The sequence below is a fragment of the Mustela nivalis genome (assembly GCF_964662115.1).
Source record: "Mustela nivalis genome assembly, chromosome: 1".
Classification (NCBI taxonomy): Eukaryota; Metazoa; Chordata; class Mammalia; order Carnivora; family Mustelidae; genus Mustela; species Mustela nivalis.
In genome coordinates this window covers 27,512,181-27,536,160 of record NC_139020.1, presented here as the reverse complement: position 1 = coordinate 27,536,160, position 23,980 = coordinate 27,512,181, and the positions used below count along the sequence as shown (strand labels likewise).

Genomic DNA, 23,980 nt, shown 5'->3' with positions numbered 1-23,980 from the left:
AAATATCTTTGTTTCTAGCTCCTGTTGATGCCAGATATGAATGCTCCATCCTGATTCCAACTGGCACTTGGGCATTTCTTGAACTCTTGCAAATTTCCTCCTTCTCCTCCACCTTCTACATTTTCTTCTGCTTAATGTCTCCCACTTCCACTCTGTTCTATTCTTTCATTAGGAATTTCTCTTAAATGGGCATATGGAACCTCTTGATTGAGTCTCCATGTCTATTCTTTCTTCTTGACATATATATAATACAAAGTGTGTGTATATACATATATATATATACATAATAGAAATATATATGTAACAACAAGGTAAAATGGAATATATATTCTTTATAATACAAAGTATATAATGATAAAGTTATATATTACAAATTAATTATGTACTTTTTATTTAAATATACTATATATGTATACATTTACATACAAAGCTACACATTTACCCACATATGGACAGGGGAGCCATTAGACTGCTGTGGTTCTCAGGCCTTGGTAGTCTATGGAACAAATTGAAACCAAAATCAGAGTCAATGCACTCCAAACTGAGAAAATGAAATTTAAGAATTGCTAATCACAAACATCCAACTGGGCTTACCCAAATAAGGCAATAGTTTAAGTGGTAGCCGGTCACATAATTCCTTCATTTTGCTTCCCAACTTCTTTATAAAAGTTTTTCCACACTTGTCAGGAGAGCACTCTTAACCTTCAGTTTGGTGCTGCCTAATTCATATGGAAGTTTGCTGGAATAAAGTATAAGTTTTGAAGTGCCTCAGTTTACCTTTTAACATATATATTTATTCTTTGGAGGTTTCGCTCTGGGATCCAAATTATAATTATTTTGACTTGTATGAGAGTATTTTTAAAAATTTGCCAGTCATACATCTGATTTCCAAGAACGCTCATTTTTTAGTTGTGTCTTTTTTTTGATGTGCTAGTTTTGGGGGGGGGCAGCATATTCTTGAATATCTCTGAAAGTCTAATTACAAATCTGTTTCATGAATTATTTGTTTTCTCAGGGGTCATTTGTTCTCTTTGTTCATCTCAGTCCTTTGTCTGACCCTCTGGTTTTTCTCAATTGAGTGGTGTTCTTCGGTTTGTCCATTTAATGTTGTGAATAATAGATTCAATTAATGAATATAGTATTAGGGCTGGGTTTTCTCTGCCAGGAATCGTGTGTGTAAAAAACAGCGGATGGATTTCATCATGCAGAGAAGAGTAGGCAGGAAGACCTTCTCCTCCTCACTCCTGGGCGGGAGGGGAATGGGAAGGAAGGTTTGCTCTAGGGTATTAACTCCCACCGGAACCCCTAATTCTGTCTTGTCAGGAAATTAGTTCCTTTAGAAGCATTTACTTGAAAAATGTCTCTAGGTTGCCATATGGCTATCTGGTCTCAGAGGTATTTCTCAATTTCCTTATGTCCTGCTCCACAGAACACGAGCCTTATTTTTTAGGTTTCCTTGTCAGTTGGCTGAGTTCAGCCAGCAAGAAGTATGGATAAAAGACTGGGGCGTATCAGGGAGATTCACATTAAAACCACCTTGAGATATAACCTTACACCAGTTAGAATAGCCAAAATTAGCAAGATAGGAAACAACTTGTGTTGGAGAGGATGTGGAGAAAGGGGAATCCTCTTACACTGTTGGTGGGAATGCAAGTTGGTGCAGCCACTTTGGAGAACAGTATGGAGATTCCTTAAGAAATTAAAAATAGAGCTTCCCTATGACCCTGCAATTGCACTACTGGGTATTTACCCCAAAGATACAGATGTAGTGAAAAGAAGGGCCATCTGTACCCCAATGTTTGTAGCAGCAATGGCTACAGTTGCCAAACTGTGGAAAGAACCAAGATGCCCTTCAATGGACGAATGGATAAGGAAGATATGGTCCATATACACTATGGAGTATTATGCCTCCATCAGAAAGGATGAATACCCAACTTTTGTATCAACATGGACAGGGCTAGAGGAGATATGCTGAGTAAAATAAGTCAAGCAGAGAGTCAATTATCATGGTTTCACTTATTTGTGGAGCATAACAAATAGCATGGAGGACATTGGGAGATGGAGAGGAGAAGGGAGTTGAGGGAAATTGGAAGGGGAGATGAACCATGGGAGACTATAGACTCTGAAAAACAATCTGAGGGTTTTGAAGGGGTGGGGGGTGGGAGGTTGGGGGAGCCAGGTGGTGGGTATTATGGAGGGCACATATTGCATGGAGCACTGGGTGTGGTGCATAAACAATGAATTCTGTTATGTTGAAAAGAAATTACAAAAAAAAAAAAAAAAGACTGGGGCGTGGGAAGAAGAGAGGAGACTGGGTATTTCTCGCTGTCTGTGTGTCTTCAGCAGCTGTAGCTTCTCAGGCAGCATTTGAGGATCTGGCAGTGCCTTCTGTATACATCTCCTGCCACTCCATCCTTTCTTCTGTGGTCTCAATTCTACTTGGCAGGCTTGCCATGGGGTCAGCTTCTATAGAGGGCTGTAGCTTTGGACTCTATTAACATTACCTTGACCTCTAGTCCCTCTAGCCCTCTGGCATGGTAGAGGTTTACTGCAATTGCCAGTCTCTGAGTTGCATCACCAGCTCAGGCTCTTGGGCATTCCCAGTTCCTCCAATTTTTAGGATAACCTATTCTCTGTAGCGGTTGATTTCTCTAATGTTAGAATACCTATAAAGGTCTGTCTTTCTTTCTTTCTTGGTTTTTGTTATTCTGGTTAGACCCTGACTGATACCGTTCCACAGCCCATTCCAACTTTTGAATCTGCTGATTCTCAGCTTAGACTTTCTCCAGACCTTCACCTCAGAGGAAAGGTCCTTCCTGAATTGTAGTGTTCTTTAGTGAGTGTGCATTCTGTTGAGTGCATGGCTTCTTCTACCCTGGGGGTATGCTTCTACGTGACCCCCACTTGCGTTCATTGTCTAATTAGCCACCTCTTCTAATCTCTATTAACCCCTTTTATGATATCATTCCTAACTTATTCTTTTTTAAGCATCTTTACTGTCATTTCAATGGCGTTTTGGGGGAAAAAAGATGACTGTGTGCACTCAGTTTACTGCTTGATCATAAGAGGTTTTTTAATTTTAACAGGTCAGTTAATTTTGAGGGGTTACTTATCTTAAAAAAACAAACAGGAAACTTGGTAATTTTGAGAGTGATTTTATTTTTACAAATCATGCTAAAAACAACAAGATTCAATAATGCTTATTTACGTATTTAAAGGCTAGAGACTAATTATTTTGAACTAGGCAACTTAGGGAAGAATTTAGGGGAGCATTTTCTGACCTATTCCTTCATTTATGTCCAATTACATCCTCAGATCAGAGGCTCCTCCTCTTTGATGTTTCTGTGTATTAGAAGCTGCCTCTCTCGAGGTTCCATGGTTTAATCGGTTATTCTGTGAACACACCAAAACTATTCAATTTGCTAATTTGGTCCTGCAGTGATTTGAGTATGTCCCTTTCATTTAGCCACTCTGTTATGACACAAACATGATTATAATGTAATAAGAAAAGACATTTCCTCTGCACTTTTCTTTAATTCCAGTTACATTGAACTGAAAACATCAATCTATTTGGGAGAGTGGAGACAATTACGTAACAGCCAGCTAAGGTATGGATTCAGTCATCCCTAATGGTTTTATTGTGGCTAGAAAATTGTGGTCTAAATTTTCAGGACTGAATCTATTACAAACTGATTAAGAAACTGTGTCCTCAATATTGCATATTTGAAATATCTGCCAAAGTTGTAACATACAGACACTCTAACTGGTTTCCATGCAAGGAAAAATTTGGATAAGAACATGTATTGAATGGACAATTATTGGGACATCTGCTCAGTTAACACTGACTCTTTTTCCCTGAGAAATGCACTCCTAGGCATCTCTAGGTGGTTTTGTTTTTGTTTTGTTTTGTTGGGGGGGGGGCATGTGTACTAGACCTTTGCTACTTTGATTAGCGATTGGCCCAGAATGGATGCCTGACCATGCTGAATCAATCAGATTCTCTAAGAAACTGATTCTCAGAGTCATCCAGTTACTCTCTAAGCATGGCTAGAGATATACACATGTAACATGTCCCTGGGTGACCTATCCATCTTCCACTATGTGGAAAGAGAAAACAGAGAAATGACAAGAAGCAATGATGGAAACAGGCAAAGAGAATGGAGGAGATAAGAGACCATGGAGATAGAGACAGAGAGTCACCGCCTAGGAGCTTTTATTTCTGACTCCAATCCCTTTAGAGATATAAAGTTGTAAGACCCTCTTGAATTTTTTTTTTTTGAGATTTATTTATTTTTAGAAAGAAAGAGAAAGAGAGAGCCTGAGTCAGAGTGGCAGGAAGAGAGGGAGAGAGAATCTGAAGCAGACTCCACCCGGAGTGCAGAGTCCCATGCAGGGCTCAATCTCAGGACCCTGAGATCAGGACCAGTGCTTAGGGGACTGTGCCCCTCAGGTACCCTGAGACTCTCTTAAATTCTTATAATTAAATCTTACTGCTTAAGCTGCATTGAACTGGTCTGCAACTTGCCTTTCAAAGAGCCCAAAATACAACAGAGTGCATAGCAGCATGGGTTCTCTGTTTACTGTTAATGTTTTCTTTATTACTACATAAGAAACATGTCTTCAACAATTTTCATAGTAAACCCTCAGCAAGCATCTAATTCTTGAACGCTGTTTAGAAGATTTACTTTGCTCAGTTAAAGTGTTATAAATTTGTGTTATATTTTATGTAATGTAAAAAAGGTTTGATAAATCAAGGACTTTTGATAAAACTCATTAGATAATTCTGAATGAGCTTTATAGAATCAGCACAATGTCTGGTAAATAGTATAGATGCTCATTAAACATTAGCACATGTTCCCTCTCATTCTTAAGTTGGAAAGTGTTTCATTGATTGAGTGCTTCTATTACTCAGGAAACATTTGAACACCAAAGACTATACCAAGTCCTGGGACCATGGAAGTCTTAATATCGGGAAGGAATCTAATTAGAACCACAGAGGCACACTAAGACAGATATTTTCCATCCTTCTATTGCTAAGGATGGCAATAGAAGGATGAATAGAAATTTACACGTGCACAGAGGGCCAGTAGCTGCTTGGCAGTGAGGGTGATGGTGGCAGATTTACCAGTTCTGTCCTCAAAGAGAGTTCTTTGAATTCTATAGTCCCCAATTTAGTATTTGTAAAATGAGGCTACTAACAATTTTCTCTTTGTTTTTTTTTTTGTTTTGTTTTGTTTTTTTTTTTGCATGGTTAAAGAGGATCTTAAGAAATTAGTCGTCCAGAAGTACGAATCCTACCTGGAGAAATTGAGAAGCCACAACTGAGATGTGACCCTTGAAATGAGTCACGTTTTGGTTAGCAGCGTACATTCTCCTGGGGAAGAATAGTTTAGAAAGAAGAAACAGTAGATATGAGAGCAGTTCCTCCCCAGTTTCAGAGGGAAGTGTCTTCCCGCAGTAGGGAAGAACTTTATGTGACCCAGTACAGAAAGTGTTGGAGAGGAGTGGTCCAAGAGACAGGTTGGGGGTCACTGGGAAGGGCCACCCACAGAGATGGAGACGGAGTCATTTCAAAATACTCAAATCTCTTTATTTCTGTTTCTAGGACACCACGAAGAGAACATGAGTCCATGGCATTACTTCTTAATACATTCATATATGAGTGATTTATCTATATAAGAAGCCAACAGAGATTTTCAAGCTGAGTGTAGAAATGCGGAGGAGGAGAACATTTTCCTCTACCTAACTCAGATTTATTGGCTGAGGCTTTGTAAATTGGACTCAGAAAAGACAGATTAACAAGAGAAAAACAAACAGAAATTTAGTAATGTGTGCATACACGTGGAAGTATCCAGTGGTGAGTAACTCAAAGGGGTGATTAGAGCTTGCGTCTATATGGCATCTTAATAGAATATTTTTGGAGAAATGACAGGACAAAGGAAAGATAACTGAGTTTCGGGGGTGTGTGTGTGTGCAAATTGTGGGAAGGTTAAAAAAAATGGGAGAACTAATGGACGATAAAGGGTAGTTGGTAACATTTGTTATGTTGGTTCGTCTGGTGCCATCTCTGGGCTGATAAGGATCTAGAGTTGTCTCTAGTGATTAACTTCTGTCCTTCCTGGAGGAGAGGAGAGGGGAGGCATATTTACAGTTTATGTCCTGCTTTTAGATAAATAGGGGGAGGGCAGAGAGCTTTTCTTGCATCTGCTTTTTCTCAGTTGTCCTCAGCTCAAAATAATCTTTATGCCAAGTGGCGTATTTTGTGGTGGCATATTCTGCTACCCTCTAGCAATCAAATTCATTTTTAGGATAATGAACTGCAGGATTCATGCAGAAAGCACCAGAAGGAAAAGAGGGAGAAGTCCAGTTAAGAATTCTCTTAAGATAATAATGTATCTATTTTCTGTGTTTGTTTCTTAGGGACCATTTATTCTCAAGACTCAAAAGGCTAATAATGATTGCTGTGGAAAAACACTACCTTCCCCAAGTGCTTATGGATTTAAACATCATCTTAAAAGACAGAGAAGCAGAAACGTGTGAGCTGAAATATAAAGGAGAAGAAATGTGTTTCTTAAAACATATTTCTGTTTTTTAAACAAAATATTTTTAAACAAAAGAAGGTGGTTTGTTTTTTAATTTGTAGGAAAAATTAAAAATGCAAATTGCTGAAGTGACTCAGAGAATGCAGCTGTATAAGGATGGTTGAATGGATTTATTGATTGTTGCTTGGTGGAGCCCAGGGCTGAAAGCTATTTAGCCAACTTGAGCAACAGGAATTGTCCTTATTACACTACAACAACTATTTGAGTCCTCAACTCTTTCTTCCTGCACTTTATGATAAACTCTAGTCATGCACTTAACTTGGGTAACGATTATAAAGCCATGAACCATGTGGTCCAGTCTCAGAACGTACCACAGTTAAAGACAAACTCAGAAAATGAAAAGTCATTTCAAAATACTCAAATCTCTTTATTTCTGTTTCTAGAACACCACAAAGAGAACATGAGTCCATGGCATTACTTCTTAATACATCCACATATGAGTGATTTATCTATATTAGTAAATTGGACCAGAATGAACAAAGTATGAGGAAAGGGTTATTCTAGAGAAGAGGGCCAAGGGAGGTATGGGATAAGATGGCATATAAGTTTAGTCTTTGGTCTGATAAACTTTACTTCACTACATTTTTTTCATACTGGGTCAATGAGTGTGAAGAGTCTGAGGGGTCTGTTACATTTTCTCTCACTTCTTTGAATAGGGTGTGATTCTATTTTCCTTAAGTCCTTGGTTGGGGAAATGAAGAAAGACAATTTATAAGTAAATTATAAAAAAAATAGTTTATATTTATTGACTGCTTATTAAGGGCCAGCCATTTTGTGCACATTATCCTGTTTAATCCTCATGGAGATCTTTGACATATACTGTTATGTCTACTGTATAGGTAACAGTACTGGCTGTAAAATGTTTGAGTAATTTGCTCAAGTTGGTGGGGTTAGAATTTGAACCCAGTCATTTTTAGTCTAGAGTTTGTAATTTAACAATTGTGTTGAGAAAGTGTTGTAAACTTTTTCTTCCACACTAAGTCCCTAGAATGGGATGAAGGAAAGAGAGAAAGACCATAAAATACATTAAGGTTATTGTCTTACTTCAAGATACTTCCTCTGAATTGTTAGCTTTTATAAAAATGAGACTAGGGAGCTTTGAGCCTACAGGGACTTGGACCCAGGACCCTCTCCCGCGGGCTCCCCAGGGAAGGCAGGACCTGTGGACGAGAGACGCCCCAGAGTCCTGGGGCCCCCCAGGTGCTCACCCCACAGCATTAAAAAAAAAAATGAGACTAGGGGCGCTTGGGTGGTTCAGTCGGTTAAGCATCTGACTTTGGCTCATTTTATGATTTCAGAATCCTGGGATGGAGTCCTGAGTAGAGCTCCTCACTCAGTGGGGAGACTGCCTGGCGCTCTGTTGCTACCCCCATTCCTACTCTCTCACTCTCTCACTTTCCAATAGATAAAGTTAAAAAAAAAAAAAAAGGGAGAGAAAGAAAGAGACTAAAATTCTTATGAATACGAAGATTGGCTAATTTTAGACCTTTACTGATGGCTAATAGAATGATTAAGCAATAATAACATCTTTGGGAAGAAATCACTTTAAACACTGTTTTCAAATAAACACACACTTTCTGAACACCAGTTTGCCCTGTGTTTTGGAATTCAACAAAGAAAAAGTGTAAAACTTTGATCTTTTAAACGGGGATAGCATAAATAGAGTACGTAGCCCATTCCATGGTTTATAGCAGGCCAATTAATGTTGGCTCTCTTCCCTATGCTCCTTGGTGAATTTAAAATATAGTTGGGGAAGCATGATTAACATATGAGATATGCACATGAGCTAGTGAGATAGGATTAGTATAGGTGATACAAGCTATATTTCATTTATTTATTTTTTTTTTAAAAATTAGATTTATTTATTTTCAGCATAACAGTATTCATTGTTTTTTCACCACACCCAGTGCTCCATCCATGCTCTCTATAATACCCACCACCTGGTTCCCCCAACCTCCGACCCCCCCGCCACTTCGGACCCCTCAGATTGTTTTTCAGAATCCATAGTCTCTCATGATTCAACTCCCCTTCCAATTTCCCCCAACTCCCTTCTCCTCTCTAACTCCCCGTGTCCTCCATGCTATTTGTTATGCTCCACAAATAAGTGAAACCATATGATAATTGACTCTTTCTCTCTCTCAGCATAATCTCTTCCAGTCCCGTCCATGTTGCTACAAAAGTTGGGTATTCGTCCTTTCTGATGGAGGCATAATACTCCATAGTGTATATGGACCACATCTTCCTTATCCATTCGTCTGTTGAAGGGCATCTTGGTTCTTTCCATAGTTTGGCGACCGTGGCCATTGCTGCTATAAACATTGGGGTACAGATGGCCCTTCTTTTCACTACATCTGTGTCTTTGGGGTAAATAGAAGTGAGTAGTTAGGTAAGGCTTCCCAAGGGAAATGGACACTGAACTGAGATTTCACCATTTGGTAAGATTTACTTCAAGTTGAGAACTTATTTTAGGAAGATGAAACCATTTAAATGTATACAAGATTAAATATGAGTTTAGGGGAACATTGAATATATTTGATTGGCTGAGTTAGACTCCTTTCTTTAAGAAAAATTACATAAATTTCTAGCAAATGATAACATTTTAAGTCTTTTTACTCCCTAATTTGGGTTAAACAGCATAATCATGATAAATGCTTTGGTGGCACATTATCCCGAGTGAATTAAGCATTATGAGTGGAGACATCTGACCCCAAAAGAGCTTTTGAAACAAAACAAAGGTGCTTATCAAATGTTTGGTTCTACTCCAAAGAAACCTCAGAATCTGGCTAAAGGGAAGTATTTTAAACATGTTTCTTAGGATAACGGCCCAGGTTTTAGGATTCTTATAAGTCACTTGAAGAAGAGGCTGTCAAGATAAGGACATTATCATAAGGACTATCTGATCAACTATTCATTTGCCCTTACAAATATAAACCTTTCCCCTTGTCCTGAAATATTAAATCAGTGGTCACACACAACTTTCACTACGTGATAAATTACTCTGGAAGTCACATACAAATCAGAAGGTACAGTTTGAAACAGTGATTAATGAAACACCACCGCATTATAAGGCAGCAACTGTCTATAGCCACACATTTTTGTTATTTTATAGTCTTGACAATTCTTGTGTATTTTTAAGGGAATCATTTTTAAAATGAAAGCCTAAATCTTGGGAGTGACTTTTTAGTTTAGAGGAGAAAATTGGATCTTGCTAAAGCTGAGATATATAGTCATTAATCCCTCTGTAGTATATCTTGAAAAGACAACAGAATTATACTCTGACGTACATATCGGCATTCTCTATTATGCAAACTTGCAATATTCTGCATGGTGCCTACTTCATTCCACAAGAAAGAAGAGCCAAAGATGATAACATTTTAATGACATAGGTCATATGAATTTATTTTTGACACAATGCACATTGGATAAAATATATAATCTTATTAGAGCTAATTGAAATCACATGCCAAAAATGGAACTATAGTTCACTGTCTATAACTTGTCCAAGTGCCATTTAATACCAAAAATATTTCACAATTAATTTGATTATTTATATATTGTGTATTGTGTCTAGTGAGAATCAAATGGAATGATGTATATTAAAATGTCCTGGGCATTAAAAAGGAGACTAAAATAAAAGGTTTCCATAATAAGCTTTGGTTAGTGTGTTTTGAAAGAAAAATGTGGTATACAACTAATACTTTTTATTGTAAATCTTCCTTTGGCTATCTTGTTAATAATGACTGGTTCCAAAGTACTGGCTTTATCAAATCTATTGGTACTGCAACTTTCAGAATAAAAATATGAAATAAAATACAATAGACCTACAGTTAAGATACTTTATTTTTTCCCTCAAAGTAATTTTGAAAGGTAGACACAATTAAAAATTCAGTTAAAAACTGTTTAAAACGCACTTTATCCATATTTGAAGCAAATACCTTAGGGTAATTAATGCCTCATCTTGGTCTCTGCAAACACATGGAACACAGTGCTAGGAAATTGTTGGCTCTCGAGTCTCGATGTCATCACTTTTCAGATCCAGCTTCTGAAGAATATAATCATTCTAAGCACAACACAGAGAAAATGGCACTAGTGGCCATGACTATGCACAAAAAACAATAGTATTGACACTCTGGTCCTTAGATGGAGACAAGCACACTTGGCGCTGGTATATGTCAAATTCTTCTTAGCTCAACTTAAATTGAAAAGCGTGTTTCCCAACACATCTGGGTTTGCCAGATTCCATGGCCCAAATTTTCTTACCCTGGCCAATAAGCCTATTGATTTTTCTCTTGCTACATCCTCACCCATGGGGCTCCTTCCAGTTCCACACTCTGGCTGAAGTCTGGCTAGCAGAGCATTCTGACCTTTGGGACACAGTCCTGGACACCCTGACCTTAGTGGCCTAACCTCTTGGACCCCAGTCTTTCAGGAGAGCTGAGGCACTCCACATTTGAAATCTGACACCTGCCAATTTTACAACCTCAGGGCCAAGGGCACTGGGCTCTAGGTGGGCAGTGTTTTGCTTGATTAATAACACCAGCTGTGCCACTGTCTTAGAGGAAGAACAGCTATATTGTTCTGAATGCAATTTCTGGCTCTTCAAAATTCTCCATGTACAGGAACTTCTGTCCTTAAATTCAAGGACTTTGTTAAAGGGGTGAGCAAACCCAGCGGGGAGTCCTCTTTGATGTGCAGGAGCTCAAATATGCAAAAGTCTAGATCAGCAAATGCTTGAAAAGTGCTTACTCTTCTCCCAGTTGGGATTGGCCATTAACTCACTTCTAGGCATTCTCAAGTAAAACTGTTTTTCTGGTTGCTTCAACATCAGTCGATGAGAGGCTGTCCCTCAGCAAGTGTTAATAACATTCCCCCCAAAACTGCCAACGTGAACTCCTTCTGTGTTAGCTCATTAGCATTTGTAAGGGACAGCTCCGCAGAGTTCCTAGATGGGACAGCCTTCTATTTGTTCTCTTTGCCTTCAGATCTCTTCCCGCTTCACTGGATGCTAAACCCAACTGTGTTTGACATCTTCACTACTCACTTTTGGTCATTGGCTCAAGAGCTGGCACTGGGGTCCATGTCCCATCTTGGTGACTGCCTGCTCTTCATCATTTTATCACCAGTATTTCTCAACATTATTATCTTGTCACCTCCCTCGATTACTTCAGTGTCACTTACCTGCTCCTGGCATTATTATTTTTACTTCCAGTAGGTTTTTTCCCCTGCATTCTATGATTTCCATTTGCATTACACTCTTACATTTTCATATCCCCTTCTTTTTTTTTTTTTTTAAGATTTTATTTATTTATTTGACAGACAGAGATCACAAGTAGGCAGAGGGGGGGGTGTTGTAAGCAGGATCCCTGCTAAGCAGGGAGCCAGATACAGGCCTGGATCCCAGGTCTTTGGGATCATGACTTGAGCCTAAGGCAGAAGCTTAACCCACTGAGCCACCACGTGCCCCATTCATATCCTCTTCTTCCAGAAACTCTGTTGACTACGCTGAGCCATTCTTTTCCTATTCAATGCATCCTTAACATAAATATATGCCAATTTACTTTATTCATAGGTATATGATATTTTGCTTTTTGTATTTAAACTATTCTTTGATAATAAAGACAAAATTAATTTTCCAAGTCATACTGCATTTCTTCACATGTCACTTTTTTATCATAGCGACAGCTCTCTGATACAGATGTATTTATTTTATAGAGGAGAAAACTGAAGCGTAAGAAAATGCCATAAGATCACCTGTGTGGTCAGTGTGGGGCTGGATGTGAACTCAGATTTATCTAAAAGCAGAACATAAGCACCTAATTACTCTGTTGTGCCTCTGGCTACTTAAGCACCAAACCCTTATTAAGCATCTAGTAGGGACCAGACTCCACAACTGAAGGCTGGAGACAGTCACAACACAGATCCTGCCTGCCCCCATGGATATAATGGGGACAAACAGACAAATGGTAAAATGTGTGGAAACACAGAGGTAAATAAGGAAGACTCAAAGAAAGGGACAGATTTGAATCTGAAATGGAAAGAAAGAGCTTGTCAGGGCAACAAGGAAAAGGGGTGGAAGGAGGTCTAGATAGAAAAGTGTAGAAGGAAGAAGGGTCTTGATACCCTCAAGAACACGGAGACTTGGGTCAGGATTAGCCACAGCTGAGGCTTCACAGGCAGAGAGGGTTACATCCCAAAGGGCTTGTGTAAAGTCTGAGGTGGTTGGACTTTATCCTCTGACATCTGGTTGCCTTTGTAAGGCGTACTTTCTGCATGATTTTCTCTACTGATTAAATTGTGAAGGCTGCAAGGGCAGGGTCATTATCATCTCAATTGTTTGTGTTGCCACCTGGATGATCCTTCAGGCAGAAAGGGCTCCATCTGGCCCCCAGAGACCTTGGATTCCTTGCTGCTCTTGCCTAGTGTAGGCCTGGTACCGTCAAGAAGCACCGGGTACCCTTATTCTGGAAGGCTCCGGAACATGCGGCGTCCCTATTCCAAAAGTTGAAGTGACTGTCATTCAGCCATGTGATGCTTATGGAATCTGTAGGAAAGGTGTGATTGAAAATAGAAAGTGAGAGAGCCCCAACAGGGTATTTAGAAAAGAGAGTGAAACCAGAGGGGATGAAACCGAAAGATCCAGGAAGAAATAGAACAGGGAGTGGAGGGAGGGAATAGCATCATAACTGATATTCACCAGCTTTGCTATGGCGAGGGTTGTTGTTTTTATTATTATTAAAATAAGACCACTCCTCAAAAAAAGAAATAAAAATAAGCTTTAGGAAGGAGGTAAGATAATTTGAAAAGTGAGAGGAAAATCAGAAAAGAAATCCGGGAGTTATATCAGTACTCCTGTGAAAGGAAGCTCACCTCGGGTGTGCTTTTAATCTGTGATAGAGACATTATCCCTTCTTGCTAATGAAAGGGGTGTGCAGTCTTAAAGGTTGATAACCCTGTAGTTTTGGACCCATGCTGCTTTAACTGTGAGAAGAGATTTCTTAGTGCTGTGTATTAAAAGACCCTGGAAGAGATGGAACTGTAGCATTCCAGAAGCACCCTGACCATCCGTCCACCTCACGGGGGATGAAGGTGTCTTTGACGTTCAAGTTCCTGGTAGGCTTGATGTAGGAAACGTGGCATTTTGTCCTCTTTTACTCTGGAGTCTCAAAACAGTTCTGTGGAGTAATACAGACTTAGGAGGTTGAAAAAGAGGACATCGGTGTGGCTTAAAAATAGTAGAGAAAAACGAAATAGCTATGTAGAAGACCTTCAATGACAAAGTGCTGTACAAAGGTTTGAGATCCAATAAATGAAATTATGGAAAGTAAATGTTTCAAAGATGCTTGCATGCTGCCTGAGCTCATTCTACTGCTCGCTAGTAAAGGGACCCTGTGAGCAGGACCGCTGCTAGCTTCTGTGTTTCCTTTTCTTTCTTTATTTTTTTTTTTAAGATTTTATTTTTATGTATTTGACAGAGAGAGATCATAAGTAGGCAGAGAGGCAGGCAGACTAAGAGGGGGAAGCAGGTTCCCCGCCGAGCAGGGAGCCCGATGTGGGGCTCGATCCCAGGACCCTGGGATCATGACCTGAGCTAAAGGCAGAGGCTTTAACCCACTGAACCACCCAGGTGCCCCTAGCTTCTGTTTCTTCATCAATAAGAGAGGGGTAAACATGGTACCTCCTTCTAGAGCTTCTGTGAGAATTAAACACATCTTTGTGTGTAAACCAGTTGGAAGAGTGTTGACACACAGGAAGCCCTCACTAAACGTTAGCAGTTGCTTTTACTCTTTTTTTAGTCTCCAAATCTCTTGTGATAGTATAAAGATTTACAAAAGAGGTATTCTTTGAATGCATAATGCAATTTTTTCCGAGATGATTAAGTTGATAGTTTGAATAGTATTTATGTATTTAATTTTTTAGTAGCTATGTGTTGGTATGAGGTGTTTGCATTTTTTTTTCTCGCTCTAATAATATATATGTTCTTATCCCCAAGGCAAAAGGTAACACGTATAGAAAGAGAGGAGAGAGCTGACCACTACGATATTAAAATTTAATACATACACACACATACACATTCTAGAAGAACATTTCTCATCCCAAGACACTTTGTTCATCACCCATTCTTTCCTGTCAGCTACTGAATCAGGAAAAACAGGGTGCCCAGGAACCTGCTCTTTGAACTTATGACCTGGTGACTCTCAGGCACAACAAGGTTTGGAACTAAGTGTCCTAGATGCATCAGTTGAACTAATGCTGAATAACCAAAGTTTTGTATGCTCTGTTTTATAATATCTATTTGGCCCTTAACATATAAACTCCAAATTCCAATTCTTTAGAGTACATTGATTTTTTTTTTTTCCTTTTTATAAATCAGACACTCTTGGTGGAAGGTGCAGTGCAGGTGTCCAAACAAGCAGTAAGACATGTTTAAGGGCTCAATCTTCAACACCATTTCACCAATTTCATCAGGGATTATGTAACACGGCTCTCATGATATGGTTATTTTCCTATAAAGGACGGAAAGGAAATCTTTTCCTGTAGTTCAGCAGAGGTGGGTCTTGGTGCTGAGCTTAAATTTTCTGTGCCTCTGCATGATTTTGTCTGTGGGCCATGTCCTGTGGAAATGTTCCCAAGATGAGGATTTGCCTTACAGCCGTCCTCTGCTATCACGGCCAGTGTGCATTCAGCCCACCAAACAGGCACGGCCCTTTCCACAGAAGCCTCCATCTTCAGAAGGAGTTGTCTTTTCTGTGTCTCGTGAATGTGGTCTAACGGTTCCAACCTCTCCTCCCTGACCTTTGTCCTATTTAGTGGAGTTCAATTCTCTCCCACATTTATTTAAGCTAATGATAGAAGCATTAAGCAAAAGTTGAAAAAAGGGACAAATGGATTCATCATGAAAATGCACTGTGCCATTAAAAAAGGCCATACACCAAGATGCTATTCACAGTGGGTAGTAAATTTATGAAACTCATTGCCTCACAGTATTATATAGGCTATTATATATAAATAGGTTCAAGAAGCTCTACAGCAGGTTATTAAACAAAATTGGGATGCCAGGGGTGGAAGTGGGCAGGCTCATCCCTTACCTTCCAGAACACTCTGGAAGTTGGCAGAACATTGCTCAGCGTCTCTGTTACAGAGATACTGAACTTGGGTGTATGTGTTTCCTGTGGCTGCTGTAACAAACTTGACCCCAAACTTGGCAGCTTAAAACAACAGAAATGTATTCTCTCTCACTTCCGGAGGCCAGAAGTCTGAAGTCAAAGGATTAGCAGGGCACACTCCTGCCAGGGGCTCCAGGGAAAAATCTAGCCCTCTTTCCGCTTCTGGTGCTTACGTTGGTATTCTCATCCCTGCTTCTGTCTTCACAACACATCCTCCTCTGTGTGTCAGTCTTATAAAGATACATCTGATTACATTTATAATCTGGGATAATCTCTGAGATTCCTAATTGTGTCTTTTGCCATGTGTGATAACATTCCCAGGTCCTGGGGATTAGGATGTGGGTGGACCTTCCTGGGGGCCACTGAAGGGACACATCCTTCTTCTAAGCACTCTAGAGTTCGTCTTGTTCTTCCTGTGTCTCTAGAGTGATAGGGCCATGCTCCTCCAATCATGTAGTTGCCATCACAGGACTATCACCTTGGACTTTAGTTCGTTACCCTCCCTCTTCCCCGCAGCAGTATGGGGTACTGGTTCTGCTGGATGTTGCAAAGCTGTTGAATGAAAACAAGAGTAGCTGCGTATGTTTGAGAAACATTGGATCCAGAGTAACACTTAAGAGCACTTCTCAGAGACTTGCTATACCAGTCCATCTTTGTGATGTTCCCAGAAGACAATATAGTCCATTCATTTCCCAAACGCTCAACTACAAACTCCCTAGCCAGCCAGCGTTCCCTAGCATACACTTTGGGAATCCATGCTTTAAAGCTAATGCTTATGAGAATAATGTTTAATCGACCTTCATTGCTATTTTTCTTTCAGGGGCCAGATGTCGGTCTGGGGCCCTTCCGGTCACATTTACAGGTTGTGATTTCCTCACCGTTATTGGAATTAGTACAAAATGAGCTTAAGTTTTTTGACTTAAGTCTTTGGCTTATGTTCTCTCTGGATTTGAGCAGATTTTCTTTCTTTTGAGTTTCCCGTACAAGTCAGGAACTTACCCTGGAGCCATCCAGCTACTATAATCTAAACATATACATCATCCAAGAAAAACCGTATATAGGCTTCTGGGATTTTGCTGGCTCATTCTGGGTAGAGAGCCAGAGCTGCCTGTAAGAAACTCCTGGGTACTCGTCTTGACTCCTGCAAGTCAGGCTGCCAGGTTTACATCTTTTAGAGACAGAGGAGATCTTAAAAAAGAACACTCTACCTATTCCCCTAACATACTTTCACTTTTCTCTTGGAGTCAGGTAAGAGAAGATGAATATTATTCTATCACAATAAGGTTAGAATAGTGTTAAGTCTTTGATTTTCCTTTTATTTTAAAAAGTTCTTTATAAATGCTTTTGTATTTTCTTCACATGGTCATTCAATAAATACCCAGAGGTACCAGCACCTGAGGTCAGTGTGGGTTGGGGAACGGTATGTAAATCTGGATAAGATTCTGCTCTGGCTTTAAAGGCAATCTCAGTTTCACAGAGGGCGAGCAACATGAGGGAAAGAGATACATCACAAAACACACTCAAATAGCAGTGTGAAAAATATGAGATAACACTGGAAAGGAGAGAAAAATGAATGCTGCTTGGGAATGTTTTGCAAACAAAAGTAACATTGACACTGGGTTTTAAAGCATGAAGAGAAGTTCGTTAACTATGGAAAAGTATAATCCGGGATACAAAAAACAATATATTTAAAGGAACAGAGTCATAGATGGGTCTGGTATATTTGGGGAGTGGTAAGAAGTATAGAATTATCAGACAGGATAAAAGGGCTATAGAACTGGAAAAGGAGAAGTTGAAGTGGTAGGCTAGTGTCTAATTGGAAGCATTCTGACTGCCCTACCAAGAAGCTTAAATATCACTGGGCAGGAAATCGGGGGTCTTTGGAGGGTTTTACACAAAGGAGTGATGTGATGAGATTTTGATTTTAGAAAGACAATTCTGAAAGTTAGGACACATGGAATATTTTCTTTAAAGGGAATAACCTGCTAGATTACTAGTAAAGAAACTTAATAACAGTCTGTTTAAAAATGTGAAGAGGGCTTGCATGAAGGCAGTGGCATTTGAGCTAGAACTAACAGGATTTACTGACCATAGGATTGATAGTTCAGTGAATGAGGGAGTGACTGAGGCCAAATCCAAGACTTCTGTCTCAGTCACTTGGGTGCATGGTGAAGATAATAAACAAGACAGGCAAGGAAAGGAGCTACTTTGGGGTGAATCCTAGGTAGGAGCAGATAGTGAAGTACTAAATTGTAAATGGGCAGGGAGATAATCTAGTCTTTTGTGGTAAGAGTATGGATTGGATTCTCTCACGTGCCTTCCAGTCCACCCCTTTGCCTAGTTACCCAATAACCTGTACTGTATTATAATGCAATAGTGATAAAAACTATAATTCCCAGATTTCCTTGCAGGGATCCATCAACCATACACTCAGTTTAGGGTCCATGCCTCCAGTCTTTCCACAAATCTTAAGCACCAAGATCTTCTCTTTTTAACCCACCTGGAGTGGGTCCAGTTGCCTTCATCTGATCTCTAATTCACCTTTCAAATGGAAAAATGCTTTATAAGAGACTGCTTTAAATGTTGTTCTCATAAAATCTTTAGTCCATTTGGCATTATGCATAGCTGACTGCTACTGACAATGTACAGTCTTCTCAGCTGTGAGAATATGATGGACATGACCTTGTCTTAAATACCTTTGAGTGCCTGGTGCCTAGAACAGGGCTTTGCACTTGGTGGTGTCCAATAAGCTCGTTAGGTTTCATTGCATTTAATTGAATTGAATGAACAATTTGTGCTTCTCCTAATAGTGTCATATAATACAGTTGGCAATCTCCCTGAGTCTAATAGTTGTTTTATATGATAAATTGCCCATATTGTTAGTATCCAAAATACTTTGATCTTAAATTTCTTCAGAATTCTCAAATGCATGCCATCTGGCTTCAGTGACTCATGGAAATTTAATGTCTTGAGTTGTATTCGCCACCTGTTGTTTCTTTTTTTATATTTATGCTAGTGAATCATCTTTGTTTTCAATGGAAAGTATTCTTTAGTAACAATTTTACATTTATCCTGTCAGTGATGATCACTGATTGAGTGATACAGAGAAACAATTCAACCTTCTCTGACCCTTAAATGCTCCTGTCCTCTCTAGTGATGTGACTGCATTTTGAATTCCTTAGGAATGTCCAGACAGATCTCTTTCAACCCTCACACTATTCTTACAGAAGAGCGTTTTTTTTTCTTTCGGATTTTATCTGAATTTGATTGTTATAGTTTCCCCCATTTTGGCACCATTCAAATCTGATATTCTAGACCAATATTACTGTCTCTTTCTTATGTTGTGTTTTTTTCTCATGGACACTAAATGATTTTAGTACTTTCTACAGCAAGGTGACTTCAAATGGCTCCCCAAACATTTCTGTATACTAGATCAACTAGAGGACAAAAGAGGATGGACATAGACACTCTTCCTATAGCTTGTAGCAAGGAACAGAAACCCAACTCAAACTAGATAAAAGATAAGTGGAATACATTAACAAAAGTGCTGAGATAGGGAAGGCTTCAGATAGAGTTCAGCTGGAGTTCTTGTTCCATTTCCTTGTGATTTTTTTGATTCTGTCCCCTCTGTGTTGGCTTCATCTTTGGGTTTTCTGAGAGTTGCGAAACAGCTGTCAATCACAACTGGAGTTATAGCCTGCTGTTCCACATCCATTGACCCAAATTCCTAAGCTTTGCCTTCATCAGGCCACCCTCTAACAGCAGGGATGGGTTCCTCCCTGGAGCATCTGTATGAGGTGTACTTCATGAGTCTTACCCAATGAAGGAAAAGTGAGGAATGTGGGGAAGGAAACTGTGTTTCTTCTTCCCATGACCCAGTTTTGCCATGATCTGTACTCCAGGAGGCCAATTGGGCATATTTCATAGTATTCTCAAGGTCAGAATAACTTCTAATATACATTGTTGCATCATTTTTACTGTATATATTTTTCCCACTTCCTCTGTTAACAATGCAAAGCTTGAGGACAGATTTCATCTATTTTATACGTTTTTGTTGATGCTCATCAGCTACAGCAAAAGTCTCCTCACTGCAGGAAGCCAATAAATGTTCATCATCTACACGACATTCCGATGATGTGGGCTCAGAACAATGCAATTTTTAAATTTCGTTTTGTATAATTCTTGACTTGGGCTTTACCTCTTCTGTCCCTTTGAGCCAGAAATAGGGAATGAATCATTAACCACATATTAAATCCTACTGTATGCCAGGCATTTGGTGGGAGCTTGAATGGGGAGTATAACACATGTAGTATCTCATTAAAATATTTTGAAACAAAAGTAAATGAATGATGTTTATTTCCCAGATCTGGGCCTCTCCTATTACTTTTAGAATTCTTCTTACTCTCTTTGGTGCTGTCTTCATTATGAAAGCAAAGCTTAGGAATTCAGTTCAATGGATATGACAAAGCACCAAAAAACCCCTACTGTGATAGCCAGATTCCCAGTGCTATCCTGTGGGTTGCCCCCCCATCCTTGCTTTCTACAGCTGCAGTTCACTGGCTCTGGGAGGACTCCTTCACCTACCAGTTCATCAAACCATTATGGAACATCCCGTGAGGATCCCAAGATAACTGAAGTACATGTCTTGCCTTTGAGTCTTTAAAGTCTAGCGTAAGGCTTTCATGTGAATAATAATGTGATGTGTGCCAGGACACGAACGAGCATTGGATAGAATCCAAGCTCCAGAACAGGGAAGTCAAGGAAACTTTCTGAGACACAGTGAAGACCATGAATTTAAAAAGAAAAAAGAAAAAAAAAAGTAAAAGTCAGGTGAAAAAGCATTGCAGTGAAAGGAAATGGCATTGCTAGAAACCATGTGAAAGAACCTAGTTTATAGGGAAATACAGATAATTTTCCATATCTGGATCATTTAGTGAATGTGTAAAATTGTTAAGAACAGCCTCATTTTCTGTGTTCTGATTCCAATGCTGTGGTTAAAGTTCTTGGTGATCCTAAAGTCACCAGTTGACACCAAGGGGTATGTTTTCCTCACAAATATAGGTGGAAGCCATACTCGGAAAAAGCCTGGGAGTATCTTTCTTCTCAGTAGGAAGAACAATTTTGTCTCCAGAGCCAGGCCTACATAAAAGGAAGTCTATTAAGGCAACTCCTTGCCTGGGGTGACTTGAGAGGATTTCTCAGCAAAACATCTTCCCAGTGGGGTCTCCTTCCCTTTCTCTCTGGCCACAAATTCTCAACAGTCAACTCACTAAGTGGTGAGGTCAATAAAAGTGGAACATGCTCTTCTATAGAAAGTCTTGGTGATAATGCAGCCTGAAGAGCACATTAGCCTAGATTAGCTCATTATCTTTGAGATGAACTTCAGAACAATTTCCGTTCAGTGGAAAAAGGAGGATGAGATCACAGGGTACAAGGCTAGGCAGGGCCAGGAGAGGAACAGAAGGTATCCGTTCTGCTCTCTCTTCTGTGGTCAGTTGGGTCCTTAGGTCTTCATTCCTCTTTCCCCACTTTTAGCTCTTTCTCTTTTGTAACAGGCAGAGTAATGCACTCCCTCCCCCAAGACGTCCACATCTTAATCCCTAGAATTTGTGAATATGTGCCCTTCCGGGGCAGAAGGGATGTCTCCAAGGTGGTTTAAATTGGGGAGCTTCAGATGGGGAGATTATCCTGGATTCTCCAGGCGAGCGCAGTGACATCACAAGTGTCCTTCTAAGTGAAAGAGGGAGGGAGGAGACTCAGGAGATCTGTTGGCAGAAACAGAAGGCTGACACAGCCATGATCCAAGAAGTGTGGGCAGACTTTAGAAGCAGAAAGGGCTCCCCTAGAATCTCCAGAAGGAATGCAGTCCTGCCAAACCCTGATTTTAGCCCAGAAGACCCATTCGGGATTTTTACCTCAAAACTATAAGATCATAAATGTATGTTGTTCTCAGTCAGCGCGTTTGTGGTCATTTCTTATAGCGGCTGTAGGAAACGAATACATGTCTCTTCCCTTGACACTCCTGACCAAGGAAGTCAACCCTTCCACCAGCCACCACCATCCCCCTCCGTCAAGTCTGTTTAGGGTCTTTGATTCCGTGGGCTGATGCTGGGATATTGTCTCAGGGTCAAACGTTTCCCAGAGCCACAAGTCAAATGCAAGTCACATTACAGGGAAACATGAGAGGAATGGAGGGCCTGTGGTGATCGAGTCTATGGCACACCACCAGCAAAGTGTCAGAAGGAACAGGGACACCAGAAAAGAACATTAAAAAGAACATTAACCAGTTCTGTGCAGGAATGGAAGGACTTGGATGGGGCACGAAGCAGGGACAGCCAAGAACATTTCAGCCTGACCGAGACATGTGTATTTTTGTTGGGTTCCACAACTTGAGGAACACAGTGACCCAGGTGTGAATGTACGGTGATCCTATCCTCTGCCGTTACATCTTTAGATAAATCAAGAGAAAATAAAATGAATCCAGAAATGAGAACTTAAAAATAATTGTTTTAATGTATACATATATATTTGGCTTGAAGAATTTGTGGAAGCCTACATTATATCCAAAAATACCTATTAAAATTTTCACACAAACTTTATTTTCCACCTGACAGTGACAAGGAGCCAAACTCTATGAAAAGTCATCCAAAATGACTCAAGTTTTGACCATAAATACTATAAAGGAGGATTTTTTTTTTAATTTCTCACAGATGTGCACTAATATATATCACTTTTAGAGGACATTCATCTTCCTTAGCTTCTTACTATCACCTTAAAAAGTAGCTTGGAAAAACACTATTGTTACTATTTTGCAGGAAACTGAGGCCCAGAGAGTTTAAGTGACTTGCCTGGAGACATAGACTTGTAGGAAGGAGAAGCTAAAATTATAACACATATGATTACCTCATTAAATCCTCACAGCATGAGATGAGGCAAGTAAATAGTATTTTTTTTATTTTAATATTTGGAAATTAAAGCCAAATTGGTGAAACAACCGAGTTAGCAAAATACAGCAACGTGGAAGGGGTTATGACTCATTGCCTTTTTCATCCCTAAGTACCTGAGATGTCAGTTTTTCTTCCCTCCTAAGAAGCAATTTGTAAGATGTCTTGGCTCCTTCCCTTCTTCTGGAACTAAATCCCAAGTAAAGTGCTGACAAGAGGATCCAGCTGGGGAGTTCAGTGACCTTTGCTCAGCCAAGAGGCCCACAGAATCACCAAGGAGACGGGTTCTGGGTCAATGCCTGGAGGAACCCCTTATTAACGGCATTAACTGCTCTGTGCCTTCTTCAAGCGATGACTGGAGTCTCTGCAGATAGTTGGAGTCCCGTTTCTGAAGCTGGTTGAGAGCACAGTCTAGTGGGGAGGTTTGTGGGAGCAAGACCTGACGTGTACCATGAGCCTCACATTTGTTATGAAAAAACCAGAAGGGGAAGATTCCGCTCTTTGACAGGTTGTTCCTTGGGTTACCACGGGTCACATTAAGAGAGAATCTCAATTCAGGAAACCAGCTCTCCCTCAAGTTGGCCTCTTCCATATCCCTAGAGAGCATGGGTTTGCTCTCTGTGGCGCTCTGTCAGCACTCTTGGAACACTGGCTCTGCCAGGTGGTCTGTGAAGGGGGGATGTTGTGGTAAATACGTTAAAAAATGCTACCACTATGACCTCACCATTTAGACTCCCAAATGTAACAAACACATTAAAAGCTTTGTTTTACCAGGAAGAAACCTATCTCAAACTTGGTTGATCATGGAACACGAACTCTCTCCCACCTCAACCGCACCGTAAAACCAAATATAAACATAATGTGAGAAACCTTCTCTTAATTTATCCTTAGGGTTTTTTTTTACCCTAAAATATTTTAGTAGGATTTCAGAAGAAAGAAGATAGAGCAAAAAGGAAGAGAGATGAAGTTCTTACCATTCTGTTGTTGCCTCGAGCAAAAATTAGGAAACATCTTCAGTTCTTGCCCAGCAATGTGTAGGATGTGTAATATTCTCCTCAATGGACTGTTTTGGGGATATTGTAGTTATCATTAAACTTTATTAAAGTGATAGAAAATAGAAATAAAACACTTTGAGATGAGATGTCTTATTTTTCAGAAATGAATTTAGCAAATAGCATGTAATACTTTGCCCATTTAAAAGACGAATTTTAGTCAAATTCCTGCTTTCTTCAAATGTTAGATGGAGCTTAGAGGCTTAATTTCCTACACT

The 23,980-nt window shown here is 39.8% G+C and overlaps 1 long non-coding RNA gene across 1 annotated transcript; it reads left to right on the top strand.

Annotated features, from left to right (window-relative positions):
• Positions 1 to 5,615: 5,615 nt before the first annotated feature.
• On the top strand, positions 5,616 to 6,616 carry LOC309841305. The gene is made up of 2 exons (XR_014299063.1): positions 5,616 to 5,857; positions 6,421 to 6,616. It is a non-coding gene; the product is annotated as an uncharacterized lncRNA (long non-coding RNA).
• Positions 6,617 to 23,980: the final 17,364 nt, after the last annotated feature.